General features: G+C 38.6%; 1 pseudogene; it reads right to left on the minus strand.

Moving 5' to 3' along the window:
• Nucleotides 1-12,724: 12,724 nt before the first annotated feature.
• On the minus strand, nucleotides 12,725-14,566 carry LOC110508178 (DNA replication licensing factor MCM6-like; annotated as a pseudogene).
• Nucleotides 14,567-15,314: the final 748 nt, after the last annotated feature.

Raw genomic sequence — 15,314 nt, forward strand, 5'->3', positions numbered from 1 at the left:
CCCACAGCTGCTGCCACAATGCTTCACTGTGGGGATGGTGTTCTCGGGGTGATGAGAGGTGTTGAGTTTGTGCCAGACATAGCGTTTCCTTGATGGCCAAAAAGCTCAATTTTAGTCTCATCTGACCAGAGTACCTTCATCCATATGTTTGGGGAGTCTCCCACATGCCTTTTGATGAACACCAAACGTGTTTGCATATTTCTTTCTTTAAGCAATGGCTTTCTTCTGGCCAATCTTCCGTAAAGCCCAGCTCTGTGGAGTGTATGGCTTAAAGTAGTCCTATGGACAGATACTCCAATCTCCGCTGTGGAGCTTTGCAGCACCTTGAGGGTTATCTTTGGTCTCTTTGTTGCCTCTATGATTAATACCTTCCTTGCCGGGTCCGTGAGTTTTGGTGGGCGGCCCTCTCTTGGCAGGTTTGCTGTGGTGCCATATTCTTTCAATGTTTTATTAATGGATTTAATGGTGCTGCGTGGGATGTTCAGTTTCTGATATTTTTTTAATACCCACGTACTTATGTACTTCTCCACAACTTTGTCCCTGACCTGTTTGGAGAGCTCCTAGGTCTACATGGTGCCACTTGGTTGGTGGTGTCCCTTGCTTAGTGGTGTTGCAGACTCTGGGGCCTTTCAGAACAGGTGTATATATACTGAGATCATGTGACAGATCATGTGACACTTAGATTGCACACAGGTGGACTTTATTTAACTAATTATGTGACATCTGAAGGTAATTGGTTGCACCAGATCTTATTTAGGGGCTTCATAGCAAAGGAGGTGAATACATATGCACGCACCACTTTTCCGTTTTTTTTTTTTAAACAAGCTACTCTTTTCATTTCACTTCACCAATTTGGACTATTTTGTGTATGTCCATTACATGAAATACAAAAAAAATCCATTTAAATTACAGATTATAATGCAACAAAATAGGAAAAACGCCAAGGGGGATGAATACTTTTGCAAGGCACTGAACATCACTGGGAATCTCAAGGAGAGTAGCCTAAATACACATCATGAAGTTAATTGAGGATCCAAATATGAAATCTAAATAGGACTACTTACTTTTACAGTCATGTTGAAACTATATAATATAAAATTGTCATTGTTGTTATTTACACATTAATGTAGCATAATATACCTCAAATAAAAGCTTAATTAACAAATTAAACTAATTTGTTACTGTCTAAATGCCCCCATCCCCAGGGTTTCTCATTCACTTGTCTGATCTATGTTGTCTAGTGCATTGATGATCAACGACTGTGGTGTTGTAGACAAAACTTGGAGTGCGAGTTGACACAAAAAATTTTTTTGATGACAACAGTCTTTGTCGGGGTTCTTGAGTCGATATAGTTTTGTATGTTGACTAGTCCGAAGAGCAGGTGGATTTGTCATTAGAGAAGGGTTCAATACATGTTAGAAACACCTTTGGAAGTCATTACAGCTGTGAGTCTTCTTGGGTAAGTCTCATAAGAGCTTTAAACACCTGTATTGTCCATTGTCCAGTACAATGCATGTCCGTCGTAGCTGTAGCAGTCATGAAAATAATAAAGATGTAAACATTACTTTGCATTTACACATGATAATTCATCATCATTTCTTCCGTCATATTCACTTTTGAACATTTATCTTTGGGCTTGATTAATCGAACACCATTAATCCATCGATAAATCAATATATATTTCCATGAACATACGTTTCTTGTTTTGTGACTGTCTTCGTTATCGTGCCAAAATTGATAATAACATGTGTTGTGAAAATGCTTGTTACGTAGATGTTTTTTATGATCTGATAACAAATGAAAAATCACAGTTTAAACAAAAAGGGCTTGTGCCAAATCAGTTAGCACTGCAGTCATCATGCAATACGACCAAGATTAGTACCGCTACTTTATGACATATTAAGGTCACTTCCTCACGCTATTGAGAGCAGACAAATAGTTTTCCATGATCTATACTGTAAATACGAATTTGTTCTTAACTGACTAGTTAAATAAAGGTCAAATAAAAAATCAAATATTTTCCATTGATGTTGCCTTTGGCTGATTGAACACAACCAATATCGGATAACTGAATATCACTGACAAGTAGAAAACATAAGTAAAATACATGTTGGATCACAGCATGCATACGTATAATATCAGAATAACATCTGCTAAGATTTGAATCGTTGCTGTTAATAACAACTATTTGGTAGAAATAGAACAAGCCAAAAATGTTTACTATTTCAAAAACACTCTTCATGATCAATCAAGGCATTGTTTCTGGAAATAAGAATAAAGTGAAAAATTTATTTTTGGATGAAGTGTAACAATGACCGACAGATCAGGATGAAAGAAGAACAAAGAGAATTTCTATGAGAAAATAAATCTAAAATTATATAATGAAAACCTAAATTATCCTGGGCCATATAAAAATGTCTTATCCTTCTTGAAAAACAGTCTATTCAAACATGATGACAAAAGAAAATGGAAAATGGAATTTCCCCGTTCTGCACGCAAGTTGAAGGAAATCTGCAAGAGAAGGTTGTGCAGCTGCCAAACACTCTGCCCTCCGATAGCCAATTTCTACATGATACTCAGAGCACCTAGTTAAACATGGAGGAGAAGGGAGAACCCAAGACCTCTTCTGTGTACTGATTCCATTCTAGCCCCTTGATCCCCCTGGTCAACATGATAAGCACTACAACTGGAAATGGAAATATGGAACTGTGACCAGACTGCAGAGTGTGCAACATCACAATTCAACACAGTACTTACAAAGGTTTTACATTAAAGTGATGCTTTCTTAGTGGTACTTCATAATTTGGTGGGGCCTTTGGCTCCCTTTGTACCAATTCTATAACATTTCAGAACCCTTTTCACTCACCTCTCAATATCATTATACTAAACCTATAACCTCTTCTGCATTTCCGTTTGAAGACTATCACGCTACTGTACTGTTACAGTGAGTTTCAGAAGAGCATTTTAAGGTTATGGATGATAATCCAGTCTATCTCGCTTGCTTTAACATGGTACAATTCACTCAACTGGCAGCGCCTCAAACACATTAGCTCAGATTAGCTTCATTTGAATTACTTAATTTGGCTACATCTGGGATATAATTCCCTAAAATTCAGATCTAAAATGACATGACCTATACAGTAGTTCTAAGGAAAATGTATGTTCTGATTCAACATTTTAGGCACAGTATATAATGGCTGTTTCATTTGATTATAACAAATTAAATTCGGGTTTACAATAGGTGATAGATTACAAACTCACTTTAGAAATTAATTGTTAACATTCACACACAGCATTCTCGTTGTGTCATGCGAGGTCATTAGATCCCCACCAATAAGTACTGATGTATAAAACCCAATGTCGTGGCACTTGATACATACTTTCCTTTCTTGTGCATTACACTGAGCCCTGAGGGCGGTCCGGGCCTTGCCAGGGAGCAGTCACGCAATGTACTCAGGGAATAAGTGGAGCATTCATTACCTCTCTGATCTGACTATTCCTTCACTGCCACTTTCACTTGTGCACAATTACTCCCTCATGTGCTGGGGCACATTACAGCTTCCTAATATCTACCATTTTCCTTTCCCCATTACTCTGTATTCCACAGATATACACTGTCATGTAGGCTCATACAAGTCAAACTGGCGAGTTAGTCAACACTGACAAGACGCTCATACATTCATCTCCAGGTAACACGCTGGGATACAGGCCGCATGACACCTTACTGGAGATGTATCCTGTATGAAAAATGACATTTCTATGGACTTTTATGGTTTGTATGAATGTACTGCGGAGAAATCACCACATCTTCAAGACTGTTACACTTTTATTGTTTTTTCCTTGTCTGATCATTTCAAAGAGCAGCTTTTCATATTGAATGAACAACAGGCAATATCAGAACTCTGCTTAGAATCAAACAGTATTCAGGACCCTGAAATTAAAGACCATAAACACTGATCCTCCCCGTAAGGGCACTCACCTGAAACTAGAGGTCGACCGATTATGAGTTTTCAACGCCGATACCGATACCGATTATTGGAGGACCAAAAAAAGTCGATGTCGATTAATCGTACAATTTTTTATATTTATTTGCAATAATGACAATTACAACAATACTGAATGAACAATTATCTTAACTTAATATAATACATCAATAAAATCAATTTAGCCTCAAATAAATAATGAAACATGTTCAATTTGGTTTAAATAATGCAAAAACAAAGTGTTGGAGAAGAAAGTAAAAGTGCAATATGTGCCATGTAAGAAAGTTAACGTTTAAGTTCCTTGCTCAGAACATGAGAACATATGAAAGTTGATGGTTCCTTTTAGCATGAGTTTTCAATATTCCCAGGTAAGAAGTTTTAGGTTGTAGTTATTATAGGAATTCTAGGACTATTTCTCTCTATACGATTTGTATTTCAGATACCTTTGACTATTGGATGTTCTTATAGGCACTTTAGTATTGCCAGTGTAACAGTATAGCTTCCGTCCCTCTCCTCGCTCCTACCTGGGCTCGAACCAGGTACACATCGACAATAGCCACCCTCGTAGTAGCGTTACCCATGCAGAGCAAGGGGAACAACTACTCCAAGACTCAGAGCGAGTGACATTTGAAACACTATTAGCGCGCACCCCGCTAACTAGCTAGCCATTTCACATCAGTTACACCAGCCTAATCTCGGAAGTTGATAGGCTTGAAGTCATAAACAGCGCAATGCTTGAAGCACAGCGAAGAGCTGCTGGCAGAACGCACGAAAGTGCTGTTTGAATGAATGCTTACGAGCCTGCTGGTGCCTACCATCGCTCAGTCAGACTGCTCTATCAAATCATAGACTTATAACATAATAACACACAGAAATACAAGCCTTGGGTCATTAATATGGTCAAATCCAGAAACTATCATCTCGAAAACAAAACGTTTATTCTTTCAGTGAAATACGCAACCGTTCTGTATTTTATCTAGCGGGTGGCATCCCTAAGTCTAAATATTCCTGTTACATTGCACAACCTTCAATGTTATGTCATAATTACGTAAAATTCTGGCAAATTAGTTCGCAACGAGCCAGGCGGCCCAAACTGTTGCATATACCCTGACAATGAACGCAGGAGAAGTGACACAATTTCACCTGGTTAATATTGCCTGCTAACCTGGATTTCTTTTAGCTAAATATGCAAGTTTGAAAAGATATACTTCTGTGTATTGATTTTAAGAAAGGCAATGATGTTTATGCGCACCGCATCGATTATATGCAACGCAGGACACGCTAGATAAACTAGTAATATCATCAACCATGTGTAGTTAACTAGTGATTATGATTGATTGATTGATTGTTTTTTATAAGATAAGTTTAATGCTAGCTAGCAACTTACCTTGGCTTCTCACTGCATTCGCATAACAGGCAGGCTCCTCGTGAGGCAGGTGGTTAGAGCGTTGGACTAGTTAACTGTAAGGTTGAAAGATTGAATCCCCGAGCTGACAAGGTAAAAATCTGTCGTTCTGCCCCTGAACAAGGCAGTTAACCCACTGTACATACTGTACGTCTTTGAAAATAAGAATGTGTTCTTAACTGACTTGCCTAGTTAAATAAAGGTGTAAAAAAATACAGATTTTGATTGTTATGAAAACTTGAAATCGTCCCTAATTAATCGGCCATTCCAATGAATCGGTCGACCTCTACCTGAAACCACAGTGAGCTGTGCAGTGTGTACTAGGTCTCTTAAGCTCTATCACTTCACCTGCCTTTTTAAAATTCAGGTCAATGCAATTTTACATTTTTGTCATTTAGCAGATGCTCTTACCCAGAGCGACTTACAGTAGAGTATATACATTTTCATACTGGTCGCCCTTGGAAATCAAACACACAACCCTGGCGTTGCAAGCACCATGCTCTACCAACTGAGCCACGCAGAAGTGAAGTGCATGCTCCAATCCTATTAACCTCTCTGTGATCTCATTGTGAGCTCCTGGGAGGACCATACAAGCATGCGTGATATCTAAGTGAGTCTGATGACTAGAACCTGGCAAGGGGAACCACAACTTCCGGCAAAGAGGAAGAGCAGCACGTGGCACAACTTGTACTGCAAACCCATTCCTCAGGCTATAGGGTGTTACAGCACTTGTATTATGCAGTATCCTGGATGAGATACTATCTCATCAATATGGTTCACAAAAGTACTGTGCAGATAGCACACAAAATAAGAGATGACAGAAAAACAAGTAATACCTGGCACACCTCCGGTACAAGTGTGGTAAACTATGGGAGTACTCAGTCTGTTGCTGTAAATAACATCTGCTCTAAACTTGAAGGTTTGTAGGGTGCTGCTGAAAACCCATCAAAAATAAACCATCTGTTAAAACTGGAATACATAGAGTTCCAGACGAGGGTCAACCAAGGGTCATAAAACCAAGGGTCATAAAATCCGACAGGGTGATCAACGCAGGGAGTTGAGTTCTGGGTGATCACATTTGAGCGTAATTGTAAGCGACAACAGTCCAACAATAGTGTTGGGGAAACAAAGGATTTCTTTCCACTGCATGCTGTGTTCTCAGCTTGCTCTTGTTGAACAAACATATTTGGCGTCTAGACCAGAAGTGGTTTGGGGTCAGTCACTTACGCCTTTTGTTGTGCAGGGCCAATCTATGCAATTATTGACATGAGGCTATTCAAGCAAAGACACCCACCAGCTCCAGCATGGCGCTGCCACAGAAAGAGACGAGGTCATTACATCACTAATGAGGGAAAATGCTTTCATATTTTCTTCTGTTGTACTGTAACTGTAGATGGGAGGTTTCAATTGGACAATACACTTTCTTTAAGTTTGTAGATATTGATATTAGTCAATCAATCAATCAAATGTATGGGTAAATCCCTTTTTACATCAGCCGATGTAACAAAGTGCTATACAGAAACCCAGCCTAAAACCCCAAACAGCAAGCAACGGAGATGTAGAAGCAGAAAACAGAGAACAGCTACAAATTTCTTTGATTGAATAGCATATCTGTCCTTTTCACTATTCATAACAGGTTGGGTACTTCCAGTATGAGCTTAGTATTTTATGTATTTCAAAGCTATGAAGATTTACAGTATATTGCAAAGATTGCAGAAATAAGTGATGACTGACACCTTATTTCACATGTGGACAATTCAGTCAAAAGCTGATCTGAATCCAGAATCAGATAATCAAATGATGTTAACACATGCAGCAACACTACCTTGACCTAACATGTTTCATTACAGACTTTGAAGGGATTGGAAGTGACACAGAAAAAAACAAGGCCACAGCTAGACACATTTGTCCAATGTATAAAACAGTATATTTCAAAAGTTCATATAGGCTACCAAGCATGTATATCCATCACATATTGGCTGAATGAGCAAGGCTACCACAGCGACAACACGCAGGCGTAGGGTCATGCATGAATGGGTAAACTATCAAGTCTGTTTGGTAATGTTTTCCATTTTCATTTTCTCAAAGTGATAAACCTTGTCAAATACATAGAAAAGTAGGAGTGTGCATGGTTAGAATATCAATAGGTAGTCTACACTCTTACGAAAAAAAGGTACTATCTAGAACCTAAATAGGTTCTTTGGCTGTCCCCATAGGAAAGCTCTTTGAAGAATACTTTTTTGTCCCAGGCGGAGGGTTCTACATGGAACCCCAAAAAGTTGAAGAAGCTGAAGAACCCTTCTAGAGACCTTTTTCTGAGTGTTAATGATGTCTTATATGTGCCATTCCACCCCAGGAAGTCCTGAAAATATTTTTGATATCTTGGATTGTTCTGGCAATTCTCACATAGAAACTTAATTGGGAGGAAGGATGTTTGATGTGCTTTTTACATTTGTATCACAAACCATGTTTGAGAAAATCATGATGAAATTTTAGGCCCTTTTTAGACCTATATATGCTTCCTGTAAGACCTTATGATCCGTTAACCTTACATGATACAGACAATGTGTTGGTGTCATTATACTCCTTACAGTGTGCTCTAAAATATGGAGTATGTCTAGTTTCTGAAATATTATTTTTTCGCAAGAATTTATTCAACATTACAAATATTCATATTAATATCTCAAAAGTACCCTTTTAAATTTTGTTCATTTCTAGACATTGTTTTAAACAATATACTCTACAAGTACATCACATTTCCAGAGTGGGCTCTCTGCTACTTTTAAAGTTATGATACATTTTATGAGCACCACCAACACAGTGAATGGGAAAATGGATTCAAAGGGAACTCCCTCTGCTGGTGATTTCCTGAATGTACAATCCTAAAGCAGAGCTGTGATTGGTTAATGTAAAGTCAATTTCTATGAATACAATGGGTCATATCTTCAAAAGTACCAGAGAGCCCACTCTGGAAATGTGATGTGCTCAAAGAGTAAAAATAAGTCAAATCAAAAAGGGCACTTCTGAGATATAAATATAAATAAATACATATTTTAAATGTTTAATAGATGAATGTGACTTTTTATTTCAGAATCTAGACATGCTCCATATTTTAGAGCACACTATAAGGAGTATAAGACACCAATATGTTGTCTGTATCATGTACGGTTCACAGATCATAGGGTCTTACAGGAAGCATGTATAGGTCTAAAAGAGGTCTAATAATGTATGTGATACAAATGTGAAAGCATGTCAAACATCCTTCCAATGAAGTGTATATGTGAGAATTGCCAGAACAATCTGAAACACCCTAAATATATTTGGGCCTTCCTGGTGTGGAATCCCCCACATGCCTGCAGCAGAAGGCCACAAGATAAACAATTGAACACATGTTGAATCTACTCTGGTACTACTTCAGAAACGTAAGCACTTATCTTGTGACCATAGTAGTCTGAATGTGTTGCACCCAGCCTGACGGTGCATATCACACTTCTGCTTTGGTCCATGTATGATAAATAACTTTCTTTCAGCTGAGGTGTTTTCCTTTTTATTTGTCTAAACACTCTCATTAGTAATGTAAACAGAATTATAGCTTCATAACATGGAAGTGGCACTAGGGTTAAAGAAATTTGAGTATGTGTGGCAGCACAGTGCAAGTGGTGCAATTCAAGTGTACAAACCAATCCTTGCATTACACAAATAAATAACTTAGTTATAGGAATAGTTTTCATACTGCAATAAGGTGTAATCTTGGCTTCCAGACATGTCACCGGGGGTCTTTTCACAGTCCCCAAATCCAGAACAAATTAAAGAAAGTGTACAGTATTATATAGAGCCATTATTGCACGGAACTCCATTCCATCTCATATTGCTCAAATGAACAGCAAACCTTGCTTCAAAAAACAGATTCAGCAACAACTCACGGCACAACGCCTCTCCCCTATTTGACCTAGATAGTTTGTGTGTATGTATTGATATGTAGGCTACATGTGCCTTTTTAAAAAAGTATGTAGTTCTGTCCTTGAGCTGTTCTTGTCTATTAATGTTCTGTATTATGTCATGTTTCATGATTTGTGTGGACCCCAGGAAGAGTAGCTGCTGCTTTTGCAATAGCTAATTGTGATCCTAATAAAATACCAAAATCCATGGCCAAATCTCGCATGTGCGCCGTCACGATAGGTTGTAACTGCTGTCACGAGAGACTATATAGCGTGTAACTGCACCACATGGGGACGCTGTGCTGTCTGTACCTTGGAAGAAGCTCTTGACCCGGAGGTAGCTGACACTGAGGCGCAGCACGGAGAGCTTGTCCAGTTTGGAGATGATGTCCAGGGTGAAGGGTAGGAGACTGGCCAGCCGGTCCAGCTCTGTATTCAAACGGTCACGGTGCCTCTTAGACGGATTGGTCTTCTGGGTGGCCGCTGTCTGTTTTCTGTCAGATATAGAGAGTCAAGTAATTGATTGATGTTAATTGATGTTATGATAAAAGTTACAATCTAGGCTTCAACATCAATCTACTGATACCAAAATACAGTACTATTTATTGTCCCAATGATGACTGGTTTATTAAATAAGAAAGCAAGCGTTACTGAAATTTAAATCCCATTTTGTCTCATTAGTCATTGGAATCTTTACTATGTCTAAGCAGGTATTTTTAGAAAGTCAGGTGTTGCCTGTGGGGTCAGAAAACAATGACAGTAAATAGTCCATTAATGACTAAATAATGAAGAGGGAAAGCCTCTGTAGTAGCAGCAGGTCCCTCAACTGAATAATTCTGAATACACATTTTTTCTCAAGTTGGATATGAAATTGTAAGAAACTTGCAATGGCTTGATAGATGATGTGGACATCAATTAAGGATTCAGGTTCAAATTTGGTTGTGCAACTGAATGCACAACTACATAATACTAAAACTATGTATTTACAGTACATCATACTACTACTTACATAGGCAGGCACAATGTAATTAGTGTGGGTACAGATTGTTACAAAGAACTTACAACTTTAATACATGTTTGTGATTTGTGTAATTGCACATCTATAACGACATTCAATTTGCAAATTATAATATATTGTTTGCAAAGTGTAACCAAATACCCTTAGAAATATAGGCAATGTAACAATGAATGCCAACATAGTGCGGTATGCTGTTTTTAATTGTAGCGTCCTTTAAAACATCACAATGCTTTTGTTTGTCCATTCATTTACAAATGTTGAATATCCATGAAAGCCAGACTGGAAACAATTATATTATATTTGCACATGCAACAAACAGGCATTTCATGTGAGACTAACTCATTAATATCCGGTACTCAACTGTTTTTGGATGGGCTTCCTTCTCTTCCTTCCCGCATATAAACAGTCCCCAGGTGGAATCATCATCTGTGAGTCAATTATTATTAATTGCGTGTCTCAAGAAGACTAAACTTAGAAAGGGCATATCATGAATAAAGAAGTCTATATGAAAATAGAATTCTACAAGCAACAATATTAACTTCATTTCACATTTATTTATCACAATAAACGTGACCATTTGCTAACTAATTTAGCGTCCCAGTTATTTCACTATATCCGCTTCACATTCGTGTCTTTGTTTACGTTCATGGACCAATAGCTTGAAAAAGTGGCATGCGTAGTAAGTGCTCAGGTATTGTAAACCATCGATTTAAGGGAAATTAGTATGACTGATCAAAAAAATAAATATTAACACATCTACTAACTTGCACACTGTATTCAAATGTAATACAACTCACCTAAAGACTGTTCCAATTAATATGCAAGTCAAAATGAAATCGGTAGTAGTTCTCAACAGTCTAGAGAATTGAATTATACTATTCTGTAAATAAAGTTGCATAAAAACCTAAACTATAGCATACGGTCCAACACAGCTCTCTACAAAGATGGTTTATCAGTCCGCGGTCCTCTTGGCAGGGATGTGGTTGATGTTATATAGACCCGATTGGTTGGCGTTATCTTCCTCTTATTTCAGGTGGCGAATTTATCCCAATGACCTGACATGCCCTTCGCACGCAACTCTCTGAGATGCGATCTGGGACGAGACACACAAACAGTTGTGCGCAGGTGGTCGTACGGCACACTTCTCCGCGGCGAAGGCTAGAAGCGAGGGTCTATTTAATATTATGGATATTATTTAATATTTACATATAATGGAATTGGTCACCTACAAATTGAATAGTATAGTATAGTAATGTAGGTTATAGTTATATGCACTATTCCCATTCATTGACGTTTGGAAAGGAAGCGGAATAGAATGCCCTTTTTCTGAAGGACATTCGACTACATTTTTATTAATGTTCTCACATATTTTTCTAAATCTTTACTTGCCTGCAGAGAGAAATGAACTGAATTCAAATTAAAACAGGGTGAGTATCCATATTTGTTCTAAAATAAATGTTTCAGTATAAAACATTTTCTTGGATGTGCTACTGTAGCTTAAATGAACTTTTCTGTAAAACACAGCCTATATTATTGTAATAAATTGAATTTGTGCATTTAGGCTATACTATAAGTCGATGATAGGCCATTTCATTGCATCGTCAAGATCAGATGAGGGATATTGCATGATTTAACACATCACGAAGGGTCATTGGGTTTGAAATAAGACAAATGCATTCTAAAATAGTTTATATTTATTTATTATTTAACTAGGCAAGTCAGTTAAGAACAAATTCGTATTTTATAATGACGGCCTACCCTGGCCAAACCCTCCCCTAACCCAACCCGAACAATTGTGCCCCGCACGACTGGTTGTGATACAGCCTAGGATCGTCTGTAGTGACGCCTCTAGCACTGAGATGCAGTGCCTTAGACCGCTGCGCCACTCGTGAGCCCACAGACTAAATGTATAATATTCTGTTGATAAAAAATATATATACATAATTTTGTAGTAATACCTCTTTAGAACCAATGTTCCATGAATATCAGAGATAAACAAAAAACATATATTCTTCCCCCCAAAAAATAACATGTCCCCTCAATGCCCCCATAGTCCAACTGACATGCCCTGAACCATTGGCCTGAACTCTGAGGCACCAGTGCGATGATAGGTAAAAGTGCGCCACCTGGTGAGCGCAACTCATTGCAAAAAATACATTTATTGAAATCCATAGAGATGAGCAGCATGACGAAAGTGTATTCATTTCATATTCTACATAACTTTTTTTTAAAGACAGTACATTGACAGTCAATAGCAACATGTCAGCACACCAGGTGAACAGTAGGCTATTGTAGCTCCGATCACAAATTCCTTTCATATAAGCCTGAATTAAATGACCCTTTCCAGAATATCTATGGCTGAGGTGGAGGTGGACCATACCTAGTTTTCCAGGATGTAATTGCCATTGACCACTAAGAAGGGGTCCTCTCCCTCAACACCAACTTTCTTCAGCCCAGTCTTCGTTAACTCTATGATGATGTGGTCCTGAAATGAACACATGTACAGAGCATGTCACTCACTCACAAATTGTACAAATCTCACTGCATTATGTAAAGGTCAATACCATAAATGCTTCAAACAGTCAAATATTTAAGATGGTTTTAGTGTGTCTTGTTTTCCAATGCTTTACTTACATAATGGATTCGTCTCTGAAGCACTTTCTCAATCAGATACTTCTTGGCAACCATCTCAGCTTCTGACTCGATCTCACTCTTCATCTCTTTCAGGTACCAGTTAAATCAGCTTTCTCTTCTTCAGTGAGGACTCTTCGTCAACTGTAAGAATGAAACATTTTGTTAAACGTTGACAAAACTAGTATCCTTTTAATTAAACTAAATTGAAAATAAAGGATCCTTTCAGTTTGTTTGAACTCTGACTATCATCCATCTTGTGCATGTGCAGAATGATGAGGTTGGAGACACTCCAATACTCAGCGAAGGTCATTTTGAGAGCAGGCTTGGCAGTGCTGTTTTTCTCAGGTCTGCCTGCCCCATGGTCTATGTCCATAGCCTCCTCTGCATGATGGCCATTAGTGCCGTTTCTCCCCTTCACAGCCTCATCTATCAAGTCATTCTGAAATGGAGAACACAGGATGAGAATTTTTTTAATGTGTAAATGTATCATTTTCAATAAATATATTGTTGCAAAAAGGTGAAAGTGACTGTTTCCTTCCATTCATTCCCCCATTGTTTCTTACCATTAATTCCCCCATTGTCATCTTGTTCCTGGTCGAAGTTGATGTCTGGGGAGTCAACACTGATGACAGACTTATTCAGCAGTCAGAAGGCCTACTTTACACGTTTGGGATGCACCTTTAAAAAGTACAAATTAAAGGGTGAAGATGTGTGTTGTACTATCAATGCAACTATTCAGATATCATGTAAGCTTACTCATTATGTGAGCAAATTCACTGAACAACGTCTGTTACACCAACAACCATAATTATTATATTTTAACATACAATGAAGACACATCAAAAGACAGGAGTTTACTCTACAATGTATAGGGAGGGGCCTATACATATGGGGATGTATAATTCAGTAGTAGGTGTTTGACCAGCCACATCTGAGCGGTAGAGCCTGGCCATGCCCTCAGACAGTCGGAGCATGCTATCTAGCTGCCTGACAATTATACACCAGGCTGGCTTGGTGCTGTCACTCTGACACAGATGCTTGTGCGTCAACTCCTTGACCTCCGAGGTGATCAGGGGTCAACATTCACCACACCTACAACGGGACAGAAAGCATGTTATGGTAGGTAGATCTCACTGAACGCTGCATCTAAACAGCCCAACACATAAGGAACACCAATACAACAAGGGCAATTATTACCTCTGGTTGAAACTGTAGAGTAAACAATATGTATCTCTGGACCTCATCAGTGGCGTAGACTCGCTCTACAGATTCCATGTTTCTACAGCGCAGGTCTACATTACGTCTGGCTATGACATAATTTGTCACCTATACCTGAAGTCACACAAAGGTGAAAATCCATATGCAAAGGTCTCAAAGGCTTCTGAAACACACATTTCCATTCAATGTGGGCTTACTGCAGGCGCTGAAAAAGTTAGGGAAAAGGGAAGGTTTTGCTTTTACCTCATTGCACTCATCAATCAAATTGACGAAGAGGTCAAATCTGAAAATGATGTGTTCTGACATGTTGACGTTCTGTTTCAGACTTAAAGTGGTTGTATCTCCCATCGATGGGGTTGGCAGCTGCCATCCACAGCATGCAATGCTAGTCTCTCACTAGATACTACTCCAAACATGTAACATGCTACATTGCTATGAGGAATAATGAGACCTCCCGAGACCAGAAAGACAGCCTATGCAACAGTAGTAAACAACTCCAAATGCCTCTGTTAAAGCTTTGATCACAGGTTTGATCTTCAATTTCAAGTAACTTATATGTTGGTTACAAATAGGATAGTGCTTGGTGGATTACTTAAGAAATTGTCTCTCGGCGGTACTGGGGTCGCAAAAGATGCAAACATTGATGTCCCCCTGAGAGATGTGTCCTCCATGGTCGTCTTGCCAACACAGCCAGAGAGAATCAGTAGGATTCCACGCTTGATCTCGTCATTCCCTGCAACAAGGAATATTAAAAATGTTTTTTTTTTTCAGGTTAGGCAGTGCATTTTATAACCGTTTTAACTGTTCTTTTACTATTAGATGTGTGTATTGTTGTGAATTGTTATACTACTGCACTGTTGGAGCTAGGAACACAAGCATTTCGCTGCAATAACATCTGCTAAATATGTGTATGTGACCAATACAAGCTGCCTCCACTATCGCAGCACTATTTCAACTTCAAACTCATCAAATCACCTATGACTTGACTAAACAATTTAGTCCAATCAATGTATGCTAAATATGATGTGGCTGTCCATGGTTCTGATTTCTGCACGTGAGTGCGTTGTGCAAGTACAACAAATCATGTTGAATCCGTCATACAGTCCATACTTTTATTT

Source organism: Oncorhynchus mykiss, chromosome 28 (assembly GCF_057628025.1).
Source record: "Oncorhynchus mykiss isolate SJ-2025 chromosome 28, ASM5762802v1, whole genome shotgun sequence".
In the NCBI taxonomy this organism is placed as follows: domain Eukaryota; kingdom Metazoa; phylum Chordata; class Actinopteri; order Salmoniformes; family Salmonidae; genus Oncorhynchus; species Oncorhynchus mykiss.